The 23,249-nt window shown below is 34.6% G+C and overlaps 1 long non-coding RNA gene across 2 annotated transcripts in view; it reads left to right on the plus strand.

Annotated features, from left to right (window-relative positions):
• LOC110257063 overlaps positions 1-23,249 on the plus strand; it is a 112,121-nt gene that overhangs the window by 58,808 nt on the left and 30,064 nt on the right. The window contains exon 3 of one of the 2 annotated variants that reach the window (XR_002339236.1): positions 8,885-9,485. The exons of the other annotated variant lie outside the window; for it this stretch is intronic. This is a non-coding gene — a long non-coding RNA (uncharacterized LOC110257063). Of the gene's footprint in view, positions 1-8,884; positions 9,486-23,249 lie in introns of those variants that run through there. 2 annotated transcript variants of the gene reach the window in all.

A 23,249-nucleotide genomic window follows, 5' to 3' on the forward strand; every position in this document is an offset into this window, starting at 1 on the left:
CTAGATGAGATATTTCTCTAAGGTATGAGGAGAAAAGTTTTTCCTAGACACAGATACTTTTCCTAAAGATTTTGCTTAAATTTTTCTGCAGAGGTCATTAGAAAAGTTTTTGTCCTGGAAAGGTTAGCTAAGTCAGTAGATTTTATTTGAAGTTGCAAGAACTTCCTAGTCCTTGAGCAGCGGTTGCTTATTTCTCAGTGGTATCAGACATTGTTCTTGTAAAAATTTTAGCCTATGTGGTCAAAAATCAAAAACAAGTATTGTAAAGTGTACTCCTTTCTGCCAAAGGTTATTTGGATACTGCTGAATGATGAGGTCAGTTCTTTGAAGAGTTGATGTCATTCTCAAGATTCTCTTTGATACAAGTAACAGTTACGAGACAAACTTTAAAAATAAGTTCAAGAAGCTGAAATGTATGAATCTGTCATCTTTATGATTTTTTGGAAGTTGAAAAATATACATTAACTTTCAGTCATGTTCATGAAGCATTACAAAGTGGGAGAGAATATTCTAATTTATGGAGAACTTGGGGAGATAACTTTCTTTAGTTTATATTAGGAAAGGCTAGAAAAAATAGCATCATTCCAGTAACTATCAAATAGTTTTGCAGTGTAAGATGGTTTAAGTCTTCTATGTACCTGCCTGTATGTTTATCTTTCTACCCACCTATCTACCTATTTTATTTCTATTCTTTACATATATAATATATGTATTGGAAAATTGAGGAGACTTAAGGAACTTCAGACGTAAAATGTAGAGAACTAAGCGAGAATTTGAAACTCTGAAAGGGTCATTCTTCACTAAAATATTACCTATATTAAAAAGACAAGGAGCTAAATAGGTAACTAGTAGATACCCTGACATAAGAAAAACATTGTTGCAAAAGACCACCTGGGACACTTCCTCTTTCTCACATATAGTCACAGTCCTGCTTAGACAGTGAACATGATCCAAATGTTCTGTTTGGATAGAACAGTAATGCAGCCACTACTGTGGTTAAGATTTGCAGGTTGAACAATTCCCTTCCCACCTTTTTTTATCTATTTATGAACATTAAATAACTTAATTACAAGTTGGATGAAGGTATGAAGGAGTGGTTCCACAGTCATTTTCTTTGATCATCTACACCGAAAATTTAGCATTGCTGATTCCACTGGTCTATATGGTATGGAGAAAAAAAGAAAAGAAAAGAATGATTGGGAGTTCCCATTGTGTCCCAGAGCATTACAAACCCGACTAGTATCCATGAGGATGTGGGTTTGATCCCTGGCCTCACTCAGTGGGTTAAGGATCCAGAGTTGCTGTGAGCTGTGGTGTAGGTCACAGATGCAGCTTGGATCCCTTGTTGCTGTGGCTATGGTACAGGCCAGTAACTGCACCTCTGATTTGACCCCTAGCCTTGGAATTTCCGTATTGACTCAGGTGCAACCCTAAAAAGGAAAAAAAGATTGTTCTGGAATGGACATCCTTGGCCAGCCTGTGAGGGCTATTTTTGTTTAGGAAAAGCCACACTATAAAATCTGGTTGGTGGTGGGATTGCACAGGTTCTTCCTCCCTTTTCCCTGGCAAGTGGTGGAGGCAGAGCTAATAAAATGCTCTCACACACAATGATGAAACCAGAAGGTGGGGTACAAAGTAAATTTCTTCTGTCAACTCTGTTGGAATTGAGGACAGGAGTAATGATGACTGAGGTCCAATAGTGCCAGCAACAGTGAAAGCATTTTAATCATACTGGTCTGGGGTAGCCAAGCCTCTGGTTGCTTAATGCCTCTGACTCCAATGAGATTTAGACTCTCCTTTCCCAGGTGTCTCGTTCTATAAGCTACTTCATATATTTCTATATTCATTTTCTTCCTACATGGCCACACTCCATTTCTAAAGTCTGACACTAAAACCAAAAAGCTGACTGAGGCAAATTTTGAGGAAAGTTTCCTAGATTTTGACACCTTCTATTTATAATTTGCTGATTTTAATAGCTTTTTGTTTTTCATGTAAAAAAAATCTGGTAATTTCATAATTTGCAAAACTTTTTCTCCCATAATTTAATGTGGAATTGTGATTGTTATGACATAGGTAAAAATTGGTTTTCTTAGTTAATGTTGTGCATTTTTTCCAAATTAATGATTTTGAGGGGATTTGTCCTAAACTGATTTCTCACAGTGAGATTCCTCTTATTAACTGTTTAATAGTAACACATATTTTCACTTCTGTAACTTGGAAATGTTTATTCCAATGTTGAGCATTCAATAAGTGGAAATCATCTGTACTTTGAGATAAATTTATTTTGTAAAGGATAAAAAGAGTCATCTTATAAGAAAGAAATAATATTTCCATCTTCTTTGTCTTTGATTTCTAAACTCTTTAAGTGGAACCAAGTATCTGCAAACACTAGGGAGACCTGACCTTTCTGTGGCAACTTTAGAATAAGTGGGTGAACCTCAGGGGGCAAATTTGAAAGGAAATATCCTGAAGATAATTAAGTACATTTTTCAAACTAAGGGAAAATGCCTGTGTGGGGCATATTTTTAGTTGAAACTCATTTTTTAAACCTGAAACTACTGGAGAGAGATTATTGTTGCAGGTTTTCAATAGAAATTGCCTTGAGAATCCTTCTCTTTGAAGCATGTCCCTGAGTTGCATAGAAAATTTGAAAGAACAAAGTGATTATTATCATTGTATTTTTTTTTTCATATTTAACATACCATGTAAGTGAATCTGTACCAAACTAAATACAGTTCCCTGTTAGCTAAACTTGTACTTTCACCTTTGCTTCAACCAGAATGGAGAATTTAAATTAATAAAATGGTGAGATGTATGTGGATAAAAGGAAAGATCGCAAACTAGGGCCTCCTGCATTTCTTAGTTCAAATCCCATCTGATCTCTTCTTTTGCCCTGATACAAAATTTGGGCTTTGTTTGACCAAGTATAAAACTGGCCCACATCTAAGTAGAATCTCATCTTTAAAATGAATACTAAACCAAAACTCTTAAGCATATGAATTGTAAAAATGCCCTCATGACCACGGGTTTCTTGGATGGAGACAGTGCAAAGTGATTTGCAGTAGAAACAGTTACACATGATGTGCTTTGTTCATCCCATGCACAATTTACTGGTAACAAATTCAAATGCATTCAATGTCAAGATGTTCTTTATGCAGTGTTGTAAGCACAGTGGTAAACATGTGCTGTACCTTTTAAATCTTGATTTTTATTGTCATTATGCATAGTAGAGTCGTGAGAATTCCACTAGGGATCTGTGTCAGGTTTAAAAAATGTCCTTGAAAGATTTTAGTAAAGAATGGAGGAATCCAAATTCATGATACTGAGGTATTTCATTGAAATCTACATCAAACTGAAGTAGTTTATAACATGACCTGTGATTCAGAAACACAGTAAATAATGTAACAGAAAAAAAATGCAATAGATCTAGCATGAAATCTTCAGATTGGTATCATAAATGGAAATGGCTACTTCAATTAACTATTTGCATCAATCAGACAGGATCCTTTTTTTGAACTCTTTGTAGAAAAAAAAAGTCCTGACATTTTTTATCAGCTTCCATAAATTTGTTTATTCAGATTGTACAAATTGAGTTTCTATTATATGCAGTGTACAGTGTACAGTGATGGATTACAAAATTGAATTAAGTATAAGAACTGATTCAAGGTGATATACTGTTTGGATAATAGTCTGATGTTACACTAAGTTAAGTCAATTTTATATTTAATTATTTTCTCTAGAGTTAAGATAGCCAATCCAAACATTGCACTTTTAACCAATAAATAATTATCTGAGTAACTAAATATTCAGAATTAAGTAATTTTGATGACAAAACAGAATATCTTTGAATAGGAAAAATAATATCTGAAATACATCACATTATATAATAATTCATTACAAAATTAAAAATTCTCAATCATATAAATGATGTTTTGTTTGCCTTATGACACCCAAAGGTCAGTAATTAATATATGAATTACAAAGTTTAAATTAATACATGAATAATTGAGTACAAAATTTTAAATAATTAAGATGACTGCTGTGTTAACTATAGGAAATTATCTTTTGAAAAAATATTTATAGCTGAAGTATATACACAGAGCACATAACAGTAAATCCTTATACACAAACTATTTCCACCTTCTTTTGTAGATTTTGATGTTTTTAAATCATTTGAACATCTGAAGGAAAAAATACAATAGGCAAAATAGTTTTGATTTTATTAATATGTATTTTCCTCCATTTTATAAATAATATAATTTCTTTACTCACCACCCCTATGAAGTAGGTAAGTGTCATTATATCCATAATTCAGGTGACAAGAAGAAAGTCCAGATGTCATGGCTAAGGCTACTGATCTAATCAGCATCAGGTTCACAATACAGATATGTACTTATAAATAGCTTTATTCAAAAGCCATAGGGCAGAAATATGTGAGACTCTTATCTCTTTTCCTGCTCATGAATTTTCTTACCTCTTCTCAATCCTGTCTAAAGTTTAAAGAAGCATTGCACAATTATGTTTCAAAATAGCTGTATAAAATTAGCAATGCAAAAATGTATAAAATTTGAAAATGTAAAAATTACAGAATATAATAAACTATATTAAATGGCTGAAATATTTGTACTCAACTGTATTTTTAGTTGAGATCTCAGTGAAAATAAATGCTTCAAACGTAATGCTTTTGAATGACTTTTGTTAGAAAAAAAATCTGATAAACTGTCTAAAAAATTAAATTTGTTTAAACTAGATCTACTAAAATTGTTATGTAAGTGCTCTCTTTCTCATACACACACAGCTTTTGAAGAAAATAATGGAATATGTGAGAAAATTCTGAAATCTCTGTAATAATTGAGGATGTACAAAGATTTATGGTAATTATGGAGGTCTATTATATCTAAGTAGCCTAAGAAATTGAGATAGGATAATTTTTGATTTGACAAAAAATAAATTAAATCACATTATTTTTCTTTTCTTTTTGACAAATGATTATTTTTCATATAATCTGAACAATACAAATTACATTATGTCAGACCTTACATCAACTATTCAAAGCTCATTTTTAATTAAAATTCGCATGAGCTACAGGGAAAGTGAAAATTAGTGAGTTGGAAAATTGAGGTGAGAAATTCTCCCAGAAATCTTTAAGAAAGCCTAGTTAGAAATAAAATATGAGAAAAACAATCAATATAAAGCATAGAATTAGAAGGATTGATTTCTCTCTGAGAGGTGCCTTTGAAGAAATGAATAATGGGAAGGAAAGGAGAATATGTATTTACAGAAATAATATCAAGTATATGATTCCAGAGGTAGAGAAAAGCATAGTTCAATGTCTTTACCCTGAAATAGCTAGTTCATAAAGCTCCAACAAAAGGAAAAATAAGAAATAACTTGCTAGGGAAATTTAAGAATACTAATGACAATCTCTCAGAAAGAAAACAAGCATAGATCACATAAAAGGAAAGAATATAAGATCAACATCCTGTTTCTCAAGTACAGCACTGAATGAAAGAGTAACATGAGGCAATCTCCCTAAATTGACCGTCATTTAAATGCATAAGTGCTAAATAAACAGACTTCAGTCATTTGAGTCCTTAGAAAACTTACTGTACATAGAACATATCTGTAAGAAAAAAAAAAAAAAAAAAAAAACTTTAACTTTTTAAATAGGCAGTGACTCACGAATAAAAACATAAGACATGAGTATTTGGGAACACCAGATAAACAATAAGTTTTGGGAGAGTGAACATAATGATTAAGTTTTTATATTGATAAGGAGAAAAATGGAAACACTGGCCCAAAAAAAGATTAAAAGAAAAATATAACTAGTATTGGTAATTCCCCCATGGCACAGCAGGTTAAGGATCCAGCTTTGGCTCTGCAGAGGTACAGGTTCCATCCCCAAGTGCAGTATGTTAAGGATTGCTCACAACAGCATCTGTGGCATAGATTGCAGCTGCGGCTCAGATTCCGTGCCTGGCCGGGGAACTTCCATATGCCACAAAAGCAAAAAAAAAGTCTAACTTGTAGTAATTTATTTCAAAATGTAAAAATGGCGAATATTGTAAAATCATCACATTTTAAAGAGATTTAAAGAGATTTAAAATCATCACATTTTAAAGATTGCATGCACATGAAAATATATATAATTTAAAATACTGGAAACACAAACATCTTTATTCTCCACTCCCATTGAGAGAACCCCTGTTGAAAATTAACAGCCCTTTAATCTTGACTCATCATTTTTCCTTCTCTCTAGAAGTAGTCATAACCATCAATTCTTAATATTTTTGGTTTGGTTCTGTGGTTTTACCAGATAGATCTCCTATCTGTCATTTGTCTAAAATTTTACTTTTAATATAAATGGAATCCTATATTATATATGACTTGATTTTTTTAATGTATAGTACATTTTAAGAATCAGTCATGTTATGCATAGTTTCAGTTCACTTATTTTATAGTGTAGTATTATATGTAGTATAGCTATATAGTATTCTGTGTTATGATTATACTGTAAAGTAATCATCCATTCTACTATTCTATTAATGGAAATTTAGGCCACTACCTTTTTTTTTTTCCTATTCTGATCAATGCAGCTATAGATAAAAAGCTTCTAGTGCAAGGGATTTTTTTTGGTAGGGAATTTACCATAGGTTGCTGTTAAAGTACATAATGGAGACCAAACTTGAAAATTTTCTGAGCAAATGACACCATTTAAGCCATGTAGCAAAGCTACATCTAGCTTATTTTATGAACATAAGAGAAACTACTTAGGTTTTTTCTTATAAATGCCTCTGATAATCACAGAAGAGACTCAAGTCACAAAATAACAATTTTAACCAACCCTTGGCTATCTGGAAACCTCCATCATAATAGCCAGTCATTGTTCAAATTAAACTATTTCTTCATTTCTACTTTCTAAATCACCATGCAATGTCCTGTCTTTGAGCTCTCTATCGGCTAAGGATTTGAAAGCTTCCATTTCTCCAACAATTATTCTGTGCAGAATAAACTATAAATACTATTCTACTGACCTGATTTTATCTTCTACTGATTGTGAATTTTTGATAGTACATGTAGGTTCAACTTCACTAAGATTTCTGAATTGCTCAACAATGATGTACAAAATTATATCCCCAAACCATGGGTATGTAATGAGAACATCTCTTTACCACATCCCAGCCTTTCTGTATATGGCCATGCTTTGTTTTGTTTTGTTTTTAATGAAAATAAGTTGTAAATTTTAATACGGACAGAGTAATCAATATTTTCCATTATGGTGTGTGCCATTTATTTGATTTAAGAAATCCTTAACCACCCAACGAGGAGAAAATACACACCTACTATCTTCTAAACACATTTAATCTGCTTTCTCTTGCCACAATACTCAAGTCTTAAGACTGTTGGTAACTCTTGCTCTTTTTTCTTAGGAAAATTTTGACTATTACTTGCCCTTTGTCTGCCCATATAAAGTTTAGAATCAGGTTATTGAGTTCTAAAACGACACCGTTGAGGTTTTAATTATGATTACATTCATCTTACCTAAAGATCAATAATGGGAAGAATTGACAACAATCCAACTTGTAATAAATTATTCCTTTATTTATACCTGCTTCGAAGTCTGTAATAAAGTTTATTCCCTATAAGTAAATTATCTCTTATGAGTTTGCATATCTTATGTAATTTGCAATGCAATTATGTGATCAGCATTTTATATTACATTAAAATTATCATTCCTTGTGTATAATACTGCAATTGACTTGTATGTTGATAATCCAAAAACTTGGCACATTTATTTATGTATTAATTCAAAATTTCCATGTGGTTTCTTTCGGGTTTTCTATATAATCACATGATCTAAAAATAATGATGCTGTTACTTTTTCATTTTCAGTTTTATATGATTTATTTTCTTAATGTCAAGGGTGTCTTACTACAATGTTGAATAGAAGTGGTGATAGTGTATCTGGTCTAAAAGTAACTGCTTTAAATGCCTTCCTATTAAATACTATATTTGCTTCATTATTTTGTGATGCCTTTCATCAAGCCACCCTATTTTAAATTTGTAATAACTTACTTTAATAACAAATGAATATGGATTTTTACTGAAAGTTTTTTTTTTGTCTATTGAGATAATTACATATTTTATTATTTCTCCTTTTATCTGTTAATAGGAATCAACCCAACTATGTCAGGCTTACCTTTCTTTTTTTAAAAATTCATTACTAGATTCATTTTGCTAATACAGTACTATGTATTAATGACTAGGATGGTAAGTAATTTTCTTTTCTCCTATTACTTCCTTGTCAGATTTTTGTATTAAGATTTTCTTAGCCTAATAAAACAAAGTGACAGATGTCCCTTTTCTATTCTCTATAACAGTATTTGTAAGATTGGAACCATTTATATTTTAAATATTTTGTAAAACTTGCTTCTCAGACAACTTGGATCTAGCATTTTATTTATAGAGATTTTGAGATACTGGCTGAATTCTTTAATTGGTAGAGAATTATTATGGCTTTCAAGTCAACCATGACTCAGTTGGTTATCTCTAAATTTGTTTTTACCAGTTTTTCAGCATGATGGTTGTCATATCTTGTAATTCTAATTTAATCCCTATGGTATCTATATTGTTTCTCTTTCATTCAAGGTGTACGCATATATTCTTTGTGTATGTGTACTTGTATGTTCATACTTGCATGTTTATAACTAGGCAAGTTTTACCTATTTTATTCTTATTTTCAAAAAAACAACAGGATAGGCTAAGTTATGCTGCAGGTTTAAATGATCTGAGGCTTTTAGTGATTTAAACATATTGGATTCCTTATACTTAATTTTATTACAATTCAGCATCTTTCTTTCTTCCTTTTGTTTCTAAATTGTAGATCCTCTCACCAGGCTGCAGGCTGATGGAATCAATACCCTACATCAGGGGCATCATCACTATTCACCAGGGTATACGTGGGCAAAAGTAAAATGTGCCCTGAAATCCTGTCACTACTCTACACAATCCCTTGGTCAAAATGAGTGACAAGGCCAATCTTGAATTCATATCACAGAAAGTACTTGGAAAGAGAGTAAGGTTAAAATGTGAAAAGCTTCCAAGATGTCCATGCAAACTTTTGGCTTATTGATACTTGTTTTTATTGATTTCAGATATATATCATATCTTTGTCCATTTGTCTCTTTGTGGACACTTGGGTTGTTTCCACATGTTGGCTATTGCGAATTATGCTGCTGTGAACTTGCTAGCACAGTATCCTGTTTTCATTTCATTTGGATACATACCCAGAAATAAGATCGCTGGATCGTATGATAGTTGTATTTTAAATTTATCAAATAAAATCCATATTGTTTTCCATAGTGCTATACCAATTTATATTCCTACCATCCAATGCACAAGAGTTCCTCTTTCTCCTCATCTTTGCCAACACTTGCTGTCTTTGTCTTTTTGATGATAACCATTCGAATAGATGTGAGGTGATACTTCTTTGTGGCTTTATTTGTATTTCCCTGATGATTAGTTAGGTGGAACATCTTTTCATGTAACTGTTGGCCATCTCTATTTCTTCTTCAGAAAAATGTCTATTTAGATCCTCAGCCCACTTTTAACAGGGATTTTTTTCTCTATTGAATTATGCAATTTTTTCATGTATTTTGGATGTTAATCCCTTATCAGATACATGGTTTGCAAATACTTCCTCACATTCTGCAGGCTGCCTTTTCATTTTGTTGTTGGTTTCCTTTGGTGTGCAGTAGCTTTTTACTTTTTCTAAATCAGACTAGATCCTTTAGAATACTTTCAATTTGACATCACTTCTAATAAGGAATTTTTGTCTATATCCTTCCATCTTTTTAATCTCAAAATTAAACCCTCACTATGCTTTACACAGCCAACACTCATTTGGGATTATTCACCTATTTTTTTTTACATTTTTATTGAGAAATAATTGTTATAATCACTGTAAAGTTTAAGCTATACAGCATAATTGTTTGATTTATGTATATTGTGAAGCAATTACCACAATAGATTTAGTTAATATCCACCATTTAATAAAGACACAATGAAAAGAAAAAACATTTTCCCTTGTGATGAGAGCCCTTGGGATCACTCTCTTAGCAACATTCCTATATATCATGGAGCAATGTGAGCTACAGTCATCATGTTGTACTTTACATCCCTAGCAATTACTTACCTTTAACTGATCATTTGCACCTTTGGACCTTTTTCCTCCAGTTCCTCCTCCTCTCACCCCCTTGCCTCTAAACACAAATATGATTTCTTTTTCTATAAGTTTGGTAGGTTTTTTTTTAAGTTAGATACTATTTATAAGTGAGATCATACTGTATTTGTCTTTCTCTGACTGATTTATTTCATTTAGCAGAATGCCTTCAAGGTCAGAAATGTATATATTCATATATATTAGAATTTCGTCTGGCCACAGTATTCTTTAATACATTAGCCTTCATAGTGTAATGGGACAACAATTTTATATAACCCAGAAATTATATACTAAACAAATAATCAAACCAACAGAAAAAAGATTTAAAGAAATCCAAGGGCTAATAATCTAATTTTACACACGCAGTCTTCAAATTACTTGAAGACATATTTATGTTCCTTCTTATTACATACCCAAAATTACTGATTAAAATGTAAAGAATAATTGCAAATCCAGAGAAAACATGAGAAAGGTATATAACATATATAATGAAGATTTCACAACTGCATTAAGAGATTTAAAAAAATGTGACCAGTAATACATACAAATCCTACATGGAAAGACTTAGCTACTTGGGCGCAAGATATCCTTTCCCTCCAAATTAAACTATAGCTATGTAGCAAATGCACAACATCAGCAATGTTTCATTTTGTATTCCTGTTGTAGGTTTATAGAAGATCAATTGTGGTCTTACTCCATAAATATATCTTCACTATTGAGCCCAGTAGCATGAAGCTACCCCTACCTGGGACATTGCCATTGTTGTAGCAGTAGAAAATAAAAAATGGCAGAAACTCGATAGCTGTCAAAACTTCTCCTTGGAAGTAGCATGTCATGTCTCCTCATGATTCATTCATTAAAGCAAGTCACATTGGCAAGAATGATGTTAGTGTGATAGGAAAGTATAACTTCCCAAATGGATGGGAACTGAAAGTCATTTTATTATTTTCCTATTGCTGCTGTAACAAATTACCACAATGTAATATCTTATAAATTTATTATCTTTCATATGTATTATTGTACAGTTCTAGAAATCAGAAGTCTTCAAATCAAGGTATCAATGGGACTGTGCTTCCTATGGAGGACCTAGGCTGGTGCCTTATCCAACTTATGGATGCTACCTGTTTCTTGTCTAGTGGCCCTTCCACTGTCTTCAAAGCCAGCAGCATAGTATCTTCAAATTCCTCCTCTCTCTCCCTCTGTCCTCTGCCTCTGTCTTCACATCTCCTTCTTTCACACTGACCCTCATGTTCTCTTTTATAAGGACCTTGGTGGTTACTTTGGACTCACTAGAGATTCTAGGATACATAAGCTAGTCATATCTGCAGAGTTTCTTTTGCCATCCCAATGAACTTACAGTCTCCAGGGATTAGGACATAGACATTTTGGAGAGACCATTTTTCAGCCAAAGTGACAGTAGAAAAGAGTTAAGTAATTTGAAAATTTACACAGCTGCCCTCTTGATCAAAAAATGTGCTTCTCTGCTCATGGCAACACCGGATACTTGACCCACTGAGTGAGGCCAGGGATTCTCATGAATACTAGTAGGGTTCATAACCTGCTGAGCCACAAGAGAAACTCAAAACTTAAGTTTTAACAGAGGGCATAATGGTAATAACCTTGATCTGTCCTGACAACAGGATGATTTTCTGTTTCGTTATAGGAATTTCTTCTCAGTTGTGTTTTGCACAGTTAGAGGATCAATTGCATCTCCTCACCCAACAAGTCCCAGAATGTAGACTCCCTGAGTTTTCTTTTAATCCTATTTACAAAGAATTTGCTTTTCTAAACTTACTTTGTAGCACCCTGTAGAATATAGCCAGTGATAACCAATATTTTCTTTTCCTGATTCTATCAAGCAAAATCATAGACTCAGTGCATTTACTTGCCTTCTAATTTGCCAGAGGGGAGGCAATTTTATGAAATGTTCCACCATTAGAATGCATGCATTGACAGTTTTCCAGTCTTCGACTAAGTTTCCTTGCTATCCAATGCCTAGTATAAAAGCCTATGTTGCTTTCCCCTTTTTTTTAGAGAAATGCAGAACCCTGATGCTGATAATGATGTATTTCCAGTATATTTAGGCAATATCACCACATCAAAATCTCAGTAGTTTAAATTCCATATGTCTATGACTAGCTTTTTTTATATATCTTTTGTGGGTCAATTTATCTTTTCCATATTGCTTGATTCTGCAAAGTGTTTAAGAACAAAGTTATAAATTCTTAGTTTCAAGGACCTCATGTGTTACCTAGTACAAGTTGTTGTATACAGCAGGCATGCATTTCTTATATTTATCATACTTAAGAGATTTTATTGTTAGCCCTTACTCAGGATGGAATGTTTGCTAACAATTTTGATGTAAGAAGTGATTGTGCACAGTGGAAGCAGGAAGAAGACTGAGATGTTGAGAGCAACTCCTCTGGTCTTCTATTTTCTGTGCTGTGCATGACCTCCCTGGCCTAGAGTAATAGAAGATAATCCTAAAGAGATTCATGAGAGATCTCCAAAATGGAAAACCTTTTTTGTTATGAATTGTACAGCTATAGCTTTACTGCATTTTCCAAGGAGAATACCTTGTAAATATAAAGATTCTAGGTTTGTTTTTCAAAAAGCAATCCTAAACTGCAGGCAGTCTGCTAAAGGCATTCCATAGATAAAAGACTCTTCTCATAGCAATATAATTAGCCTATTGGCCAGGAGGTCCAATTATCACCATGTTTTCGGGAAGATTAGCCTGGGTCACCTGCCTTTCTTCTTAGAATGTCCCAAAGGGAAGGAGAGAAAAATGGGTCATGATCCAGTTGCTTTAACTCCTTAAAACTTTGGTAAAAATCCAAACATCAGAAATAAAAGCCTAAGGACTAATTTATATGTGTAGAGAAAGTATGTTATAAAATAGGCTAGGAAGTACATTTTATATAGTTTAATAAAATGTTCTAGTATCTAGTAGATATGTGGACAAATGGTACAGAGAACATTTGTAATGTAAAAAAATATTAAAGAACAATATATTTTTCTTTGCTACCATTATATAAGCAAAAGTAACAATGAAATATTGACAAACTGATACTAATTATTATTTTTCCTTTATAAATTAATAAAGTAACTTTAGAAATCAATTTACCAATATGTTAAAGAACTAAAACCTATGTATATTTATAGATCAAAAAATGTAATGATTGCTAATTTATCTTGTGAAACTAACATAGGCATACATAGGTAAAGCTTTAAAGTTAAAACTATAAATACAATACTATTAACTGTAAAAGTGAATATTTTCAATAGAGTATGAGAAATTTTCAATACAGTATGAGAAAAAGCATATTAAAGGTGGAAGCTCAGAGTTCCTGTTGTGGCTCAGTGGTTAACTAATCCGACTAGGAACCGTGAAGTTGCGGGTTCAATCCCTGACCTTGCTCAGTGGGTTAAGAATCCAGCATTGCGGCTCAGATCTGCTGATGCTGTGGCTCTGGCATAGGATGGCAGCAACAGCTCCAATTAGACGCCTAACCTGGAACCTCTATATGCCATGGGTGTGGTCCTAAAAATTCAAAAGCCAAAATAAAAATGTAGAAACTCCATGTAAAGATGAAAAACTAATGATTACAGACATCGTCTATGTCGATAGATTCCATGTTTCCATCTTCAACCCTACTACTTGTTGTCTATCATGAAAATCAATAAGTATTTTGAAATTGCTTAGTTTACATGATAAAATTATATTATATATTATTTTAAATTTTGGACAGCAGGTAATATAATTACCTAGAAATAAAAAATATTAATAGAAATAAACCCAAATTTTAATGCAAAAAATAGCCTGAGTTAATATTCTTTGGGGCTATAAGTACATACCAACTGAAATAAAACTGGGGTGTTCCTAAAAGATGCAATATATAGATATCAAATATTTATTTAAAAAAATTTATTTATCTTTTATTTGGAGTACAAAGTGAGTTACAAGCCAAAATTAATTTAATTTTCAATAATAGAAATATATTTCTGCTCTAGAATTTGATTTAAACACCATTGCTTTACAATAGCTTACATTTATTTTATTATTAATGGAACTCCTAAGTACAGGGTAAACCTTGACCCATCTTGGATTTCTTCCTTGTTGATTGGCTTCAACTTACTTTTAAAAGATTGATGGTAGTGATTAGGTTATACTTTTGCTAATTCCAAATATTTTGGTGACAATTTGAGTTGAACATTATTGGAATTTTCATTAAAATGACATTAAATTTGGAATTATTATTAGAAATTATTTCACTCCAGAATTTAAAAAAAAATAAATAACTCAAAAGGTTTTCTTTTTCTCCATTTTTTTTGCATTTATTTTTTATTTTATTTATTTCTTTAAATGGTAATTTCCCATTACATTTTTTTCTACTGTACACCATGGTGACCCAGTTACACATACATGTACACATTCTTTTTTCTCACATTATCATGCTCCATCATAAGTGACTAGACATAGTTCCCTGTGCTGCACAGCAGGATCTCATTGCTAATCCATTCCAAAGGCAATAGTTTGCATCTATTAACCCCAAGCTCCCAAACCACCATGCTCTCTCCCCCTCCCACTTGGCAACCACAAGTCTATTCTGCAAGTCCATGATTTTCTTTTCTGTGGAAAGGTTCATTTGGGCTGTATATTAGATTCCAGATAAAAGTGATATCATATGGTATTTGTCTTTATCTTTCTGACTTCACTCAGTGTGAGAGTCTCTAGTTCCATCCATGTTGCTGCAAATGGCATTATTTCTTTCTTTTTTATGGCTGAGTAGTATTCCATTGTGCATATATACACCACATCTTCCTAATCCAATCATCTGTTGATGGACATTTGGGTTGTTTCCATGTCTTGGCTATTGCGAAGCGTGCTGTGATGATCATGTGGGTGCATGTGTCTTTTCTAAGGAAAATTTTGACCGGATATATGCCTAAGAGTGGGATTACTGGGTCATATGGTAGTTCTATGGATAGATTTCTAAAGTACCTCCATACTGTTCTCCATAGTGGTTGTACCAGCTTACATTCTCACCAACAGGGCAGGAGGGTTCCCTTTTCTCCAACCCTCTCCAGCATTTATTATTTGTAGACATATTCATGCTGGCCATTCCGATTGGTGTGAGGTGGTATCTCATGGTACTTTTGATTTACATTTCTCTAATATTCAGGGATGTTGAACGTTTTTTCATATGCTTCTTGGCCATCTGTACATCTTCCTTGGAGAAATGTCTATTCAGGTCTTTTGCCCATTTTTCCATTGGGTGGTTGGCTTTTTTGCTGTGGAGTTGTGTAAGTTGTTTGTATACTTTAGATATTAAGCCCTTGTCAGTTGCATCATTTAGAAGCCATTTTCTCCCAATGTTGTCACTTTGTTTTCTTTTTGGTTTCCTTTGCTGTGCAAAAGCTTGTCAGATTGGTTAGGTCCCATTGCTTTATTTTAGCTTTTATTTCTGTTGCTTTGGGAGACTGACCTGAGAAAATACTCATAAGGTTGATGTCAGAGAATGTTTTGCCTATGTTCTCCTCCAGGAATGAGATGGTTTCTTGTCTTACATTTAAATCTTTCAGCCATTTTGAGTTTATTTTCATGCATGGTGTGAGAGTGTGTTCTAGTTTCATTGATTTGCATGCAGCTGTCCAGGTTTCCCAACAATACTTGCTGAAAAGACTGTCTTTTTCCCATTTTATGTTCTTGCCTCCTTTGTCAAAGATTAATTGACCAAAGATGTCTGGATTTATTGCTGGGTTCTCTATTCTGTTCCATTGGTCTGTCTGTCTGTTTTAGTATCAGTACCACAACTGTCTTGATGACTATGGCTTTGTAATATTGTGTGAAGTCTGGGCAAGTGATGCCTCCTGCTTGGTTTTTGTTCCTCAGGATTGCTTTGGCAATTCTGGGTCTTTTGTTGTTCCATATAAATGTTTGGATTGTGTGTTCTAGTTCTGTGGAAAATGTCATGGGTAATTTGATAGGGATTGCATTGAATCTGCAGATTGCTTTGGGTAGTATGGTCATTTTTACAATATTAATTTTTCCAACCCAGGAGCATGGAAGAGCTTTCCATTTCTTTGCATCGTATTTAATTTTCTTTATTAATATGTTATAGTTCTTGGCATATAAGTCCTTTCCCTCACTGGACAGGTGTATTCCCGGGTATTTGATTTTTTGAGGTGCAATTTTGAAAGCTATTGTATTTTTGTATTCTTTTTCTAATATTTCATTGTTAGTATACATAAATGCAACAGATTTCTGAATGTTATTCTTATATCCTGCTACCTTGCTGAATTTGTTGATCAGTTCAAGCAGTTTTGGGGTTGGAGTCCTTAGGGTTTTCTCTATGTAGTATCATGTCATCAGCATACAGAGATAGTTTTACCTCTTCTCTTCCTATTTGGATGCCTTTTATTTCTTTTGGCTGCCTGACTGCTGTGGCTAGGACTTCCAATACTATGTTAAACAACAGTGGTGAGAATGGGCATCCCTGTCTTGTTCCAGATTTTAATGGGAAGGCTTTCAGCTTTTCTCCATTGAGTATTATATGGACATTGTCAAATGCTTTTCTGTCTAGAGGATCTGTCCATTGTTGTGAATGGGGTGTTAAAGTCTCCTACTATGATTGTATTCCCATCGATTTCTCCTTTTATGTCTGTTAGTATTTGTTGTAGGTATCTGAGTACTCCTAATTAGGGGTATATATGTTGATGATTGTAGTATCTTCTTCTTGAATGGATCTTTTAACCATTAAATAGTGTCCTTATTTGTCTTTCTTTATGGCCTTTGTTTTAAAGTCTATTTTGTCTGATATGAGTATTGCAACTCCTGCTTTCCTGTCTTGTCCATTGGCATGAAATATCTTTTCCCATCCTCTCACTTTCAGTATGTATGTGTGCTTTGCTCTAAGGTGAGTTTCTTGTAGGCAGAAGATTGAAGGTTTTTGCTTTTTTATCCAATCAGCCACTCTGTGTCTTTTGATTGGAGCATTCAGTCCATTGACATTTAACGTGATTATTGATAGATACATATTTATTGCCATGTTAAACCATGTTTTCCAGTTGATTCTATGCTTCTTTTCTCTTTTGGGTTGGATGGTTTCCATTTATTTTATGCTTGAGTACTTTTCTTTTCAGTTTTTGTTAATGTCATCTTCAGTTTTGATTTGTGGTTTCCCTGTTTTTTAAGCACTTCAAATCCTTCCTATATCTGCTTGCTTTTGCCTGACAGTCATATAGGCTCAGACACATCATTAAAAAAATTTAAAAACCTATATTTTCTTACTTTCCTTTCCCACATTGTATGATTTTGATGAGTATTTTCTTTTTTAACATCTTCATGTTTAGAACTGTGGCTTATTTAAGTGATTGCTTTCCAATTGTGGTTTCCTCCATCCTAATTCTTCTTTTTCTCTTTTTTCTCTCTCCTTTTTTTTTAAATTTAGTGAAGTCCTTTCAGTATTTCTTATAGAATGGTTTAGTATTGCTGTACTCTTTTAGCTTTTGTTTGTTGGAGAAATTCTTTATTTCCCCTTCTATTTTAAATGATAGTCTTGCTGGATAGAGTAGTCTAGGTTGCAAACTTTTTCCTTTCAGCACTTTAAATATATCTTGCCACTCCCTTCTGGCCTGTGGTGTTTTTGTAAAGAAATCACCTGATAGCATTCTGGGGGTTCCCGTATAATTAATGCTTTGCTTTTCTCTTGCTGCCATTAGAATCCTCTCTTTATCTTTAACTTTTGCCATTTTTATTGTAATATGTCTAGGTGTATGCCTGTTTGGGTTCAACTTGTTTGAGGCCCTCTGTGCTTTCTGTATCTTGATATCAGTATCCTTTAGATTTGGAAAGTTTTCAGCCATAATTTCTTCAAATATATTTTCAATCCCCTGTTCTTTTTCTTTTCCTTCTGGAATTCCTACTATGTGTAGATTGGCCTGCTTTATATTATCCCATAGGTCTCTTATATTGCTTTCATGTTTTTTCATTTGGTTTTCTATCTGCTGTCCTGATTGGGTGATTTCCATTAACTTCCACCTCAGTAATTCGTTCCTCTGCATTATTCATTCTGTTCTTTATTTCCTTAAGCTCACTTTGTATCTCTGCAAATGAATTTTCTAGTTTTTCTTGGCTCTTCTTTATATTTGCTAGTTCCTTTCTAAAGGAATCTGCATTACTTAATTCCTTCAGTATTTTCAATACCTCCCTTTTGAACTCCATGTCTGACAGACTGCAGAGGTCTGTTTCATTGTTGACTGCTTTAAGTGAATTCTCCTGTTCCTTTAACTGGGAATCGTTTCTGAGCTTCTTCGTCTTGCTTGTGTTTTTCTTTTTCTGTGAGTTTGGGGAAGCCAAACTGTTGTCTTATGAGGCTACTTCTATGCAAGAGCACCCCTTTGTACTTTGTGGGGCGTTACTATTTATTTTTAGTGTTGGGGTTTGGATATTTCCTGTCTCTTTCTTCGGTGTGAGCAGGCTGTTGTTCCCAGGATCTCAGTGTGTTTTCAGGGAGAAGGAGGCAACGGGTAGGGCCAGCAGTCAGTGTCTGATTATTGGGCTCTCAGCAGCAGCAAGGACCTGCAGCAAGGTGGCACAGGCTACTTCTAGTTGCAGAGCCCTGGGAAGTGGTAATAAGCTCTAAGCAGATCTTCAAGGTGACCAGAGCATTTGGCAATAGCAAGAGCAGGGTGTGTGAGTTCCCAGGGGAGTGAGAGCCCCCCTCTGATGTGATTGGAACCACAGGTTGTGCCTGTTCAGGGACCCCTACTGGGAGCAGGCCATGACCATCTCTTGAGTCAGTGATAACTGCAGTGGTTTGCCCTGCCAACTGTAGACATGCATGAAGCAACCGTTTCACTTAGCCCACATATGAGGTGTTGTAAAGGGTGCTCCTAGTTGCAGGATCCTGGGAAGTGACAGAGATCAGGTGTGTGGGTACTTCCCAAAACGTTTGGCAGTGGCAGCTGCAGGGCGGGCATGTTCCCGGGGGTGCGAGAGCACCAACAGGTGGTGTTCGGTCACATTGCCCTCCTCTGTGGTGCCCTTTAGGTGAATGGGCCTGCAAGTGATTTTTGTTCAGATATCTCCAATGGCAGTGGGCCATGCCCACCTCTGGAATCAGGGATAACTGTGGCAGTTTGTCCCTGCCACCTGCAGACCACGCAAGAAGAACCCTCTCCCACTTAGCCCACTCAGGAGGTGCTGCACCAGCTGCTCCTAGTTGTAGGGTCTTGGGAAGGGACAGTGACCAAGGGTCTGGGTGTTTGTTACCCAGAGCATTTGGCAGTGGCAGAAGCAGGGTGGGTGTGTTCCCAGGGGAGTGAGAGCAACAGTGTATGGTGCTTGGTTACCATGCCTTCCTTTTTTCTTTTTTGCCAATCCTTGAGGTGACTGGGGTTGCAGGTGGAGCCCACTCACAGGCCCACAGTGTGGCAAGCCACGCCTCCCACTGGCCTCTGAGACGACCACTCCAGTCTGTCCCTGCCACCTGTAGATCATCAAGCGGCACCTCATCACACTTAGCCCCCTGATGCCTTTAGCCCACACAGTAGGTGCCTGACCACCAGTAGCTGGCACAAGAAGTGCCTAATCTTCCCTATATGAGCAAGAGGCTTCTCGCTGCCTACAGCCTCTGCAGAGCCGCCCTGCCCTCCAAGCCTGTGGACATGCTCATGCTCCAGCTCAGGGAGTTTCCTATGGTGGCCTGCCCTTCCTTCATCCCCTCCCCTCCCCAACAATGGCACCTTGCCTCTCCTGTGGATCTGGACATTCTCCTGGGTGCCCTCTACTGTGGTGTTCCCCTCCATAGCCAGTGGCACCACTGCTCCTTAGCCCCTCATGCCATCCCCAGTTCTCTCCCTGGGACTGACCTCCAGAGCCTGAGACTCAGCTCCAAGCCCCTGCCCGAGCTCTCAAGCTGTGGTGTCTGGGCTGATGGTTCAGATGATCCATGTGGCTCTCACCCTGCTTTACTGTTCTCGGTACAGTACTTTTCTCGGCGGCCGACTCAACCGATCTTTTGTCAGTTAGGTGGCTTCCCAGGAGGTGGGTTCCTTTTCTCCTTCATGGCTCCCTCTGGGGAATGCTAGTGCCATCCTGATTCCTTTTCTCTCTCTTTTTTCTTTTGTTCTACCCAGTTATGCCAGGGATTTCTTGCCCCTTTTGGAGGTTTAAGTTTCTCTGCCAGCATTCAGTTGATGTTCTGTGCAAGTAGTTCTACTTGTAGGTGTGTTTTTTTGATGTGTTTGTGGGAGAAGGTGTCCATGACCTCTTACTCCTCCCATCTTGCCCCGCCTCTTTTTCTCCATTTTGATACAACTACATCCAAGTACAGCAAGTAGACATAAATATAACATGTTTTACTGCCAACTCTTTTCATATTCATCTATACAATGGAACCACAAGTACAGAGCTTTTAAATTTCAAATGCAAATGAGGTTATACATTGTAAATATGAGGCTATCTCAGTGCATGCAGAAGTTTTCAAAATATTTTAGTTCATATACAATTACTGCAAATCTTTGCTGTAAACCATTCTGATTTTACTTTATTAACTCCCCCCATATGCTGAAAAGGTAGAAAATTGTAAATTATACTCAAAGTCTATGAATCAAGCTACACCAACCTCAGTTGTTATAGCACAATCAAAACTATGAGATAACTGCTTCAGAATTTTAAAAAGAAGAAAGCTTTCAAGGTATTGAGATACCTAATTTAGAAGCATTATAATATTAGCCCACTTAAATTTTTTTCTTTTCAGTGGAATTATTCAAGGGCTATTTATAGTCCTCTCAAGTTTAGGGAGGGGAGGAGGAAGATCTTGAACATTATCAGCAAAGTTTATATAATGGCAGAACATAATTTTGTATAACTGAAATTGACAACTGGATTTTCAAGTTGTAAGGGGGGCTTACTTAACAAGATAGAAGACCAAATTTTAACATCACAAATCTGTATGTTATTTTCGCCATATAAAATGTTTCTTATCATCCCTTTGGTGGTATTTCTGTAGCTTTTGTTTCAGTGTTCAGCTTATTAAACTTGCCTTTTCTTTTCTCATTGCAAGCTTATCAGACACAACTTAGAATAGATTTACAAGGAGATCCTGCTGAATAGCATTGAGAACTATGTCTAGATACTCATGTTGCAACATAAGAAAGGGTGGGGGAAAAATGTAATTGTAATGTATACATGTAAGGATAACCTGACCCCCTTGCTGTACAGTGGGAAAATAAAAATATATATATATATATTTAAAAAAAAAAGAAAATTTCAAGCAAAAAAAAAAAAGAATACTTTATAGGTAAATCCACTCAAGAAACCTACTGTGCTTTCTGATCAAAGTGGAAAGTGATGCCAGACTATAATAAGCAATTTAATTTTTAATGAGCTTATTCATGCCCAAGGTCATAACAAAGGTTAAATTAAAAGCTTAAAATAAAACTACAGCAAAATACTAATGATAATGCCCTAAATATGACCAAGTCAAAATAATGTTTGGCAGAGAGCACTTTCACAGTATCCCAGTGCTAAATTTTAAAATTTTGCTTTAGAATAATAACTTAGGTTCAAGAAAGGTGTAGAATATTAAATATTATAGACATACATAAAAATATGCACAACTTTGCTCCTTAAATAAGTAAGCTAATTCATTCATGAAATTTAAATTCCTAAGCTAAAAATGTTTAAGTGCATTTTACTAAATACTGTTTTGTTAACCCATTGTATTTCCTACCTAAGGAGATAAATATTGGCACATTGTTTTACTTACTTTTCTTTTCTGAATTAAAAAAAAATTCTTATAGACAGTAGGGTATGAGCATACTTAAATACTCAATTTAGTTCAATATTTGTTTAATGACTAGTAAACACTTTAGATGTTACAATAAAAAAATTCTATTGATGAGCGTTCCCTGTTGGTCTGGTGTTTAGGACAGGTGCTTTCACTGCTTTAGCCCAGGTTCAGTCCCAGGTCTGGGAACTGAAATCCCACATCAAGCTGCTGTATGCCACAGCAAAAAATAAAAATTATATTTCCTAATAAATATTGAAAAAGCTAGAAAAATATTTTAAAATAACATGTATTTTAAATTACAATTTTTTGCTTGTACATTTTGCATTTATACATTTTTGTTGTTTTATTCTAAACATATTACACATTAAATCAAATAAATATTCTTGATTAAAACTTCTTTTAAGATAAACTAAGATCATTTTTGCTTAATGGATATGCTGTGCCTTATTTATATATTTGATTCTTTAAAAACTATTTTGATTCTTTCATGTTAGTAGGCGCTGGGCAATAGAAAAGCTTTTTAAGTACCTTTAGTTCAATAAACATATTACATACGTTGACCCAAGCATTCCACTGATAAATGATGAAAATCAACTAATAAAATAGAGAGAAGAATAGGAGAAAACTTGGAAAAGTTTATTAGTTAATATCTCTTGATTCCTTTAACCATTAAGATCCTATAATATTATCTGCTGATCTCTTATCTTCTTATGATATGTTAAATTCTGATTATTTTAGTTGAACCAAGAGCTTGTTCTTTGTTGTGGGATAAAAGTGGACATCCTCATTTTGCTCCCTTGTTTTGTAGTAAATTTAAATATTTATGAGAAAAGAGAACAAAAGTTAGCCATGGCAATAGTCCATTGACATGAAAGAATTTGATCACCGCTTAAAGCCAGAAAATATTCAGGAAGTGATTTTATTAAACAAGATTAATAATTTTTTTATTCAATGCTAAATTTAAAGGTTCCTAACAGTCCTTTTTCTTTTTTGAAACCTAATAAATTTCAGTTAAATATTACACTGTTATAATATCAGTACCACCCACAGCAGATGAATCAAAACCAGTGTTGGCAATCCTTAAAGACTCAGTTCCTAATTCCATGTATTGTTTTGTCAAGTCTCTATACACCCAAATAAAACTGAAAGAGTAGACACATCCTAACAGGGAATTTGGTGTTGGTAGATGCAAACTATTACATTTAGAATGGATAAGAAATGGGGTG

Source organism: Sus scrofa, chromosome 15 (assembly GCF_000003025.6).
Source record: "Sus scrofa isolate TJ Tabasco breed Duroc chromosome 15, Sscrofa11.1, whole genome shotgun sequence".
Classification (NCBI taxonomy): domain Eukaryota; kingdom Metazoa; phylum Chordata; class Mammalia; order Artiodactyla; family Suidae; genus Sus; species Sus scrofa.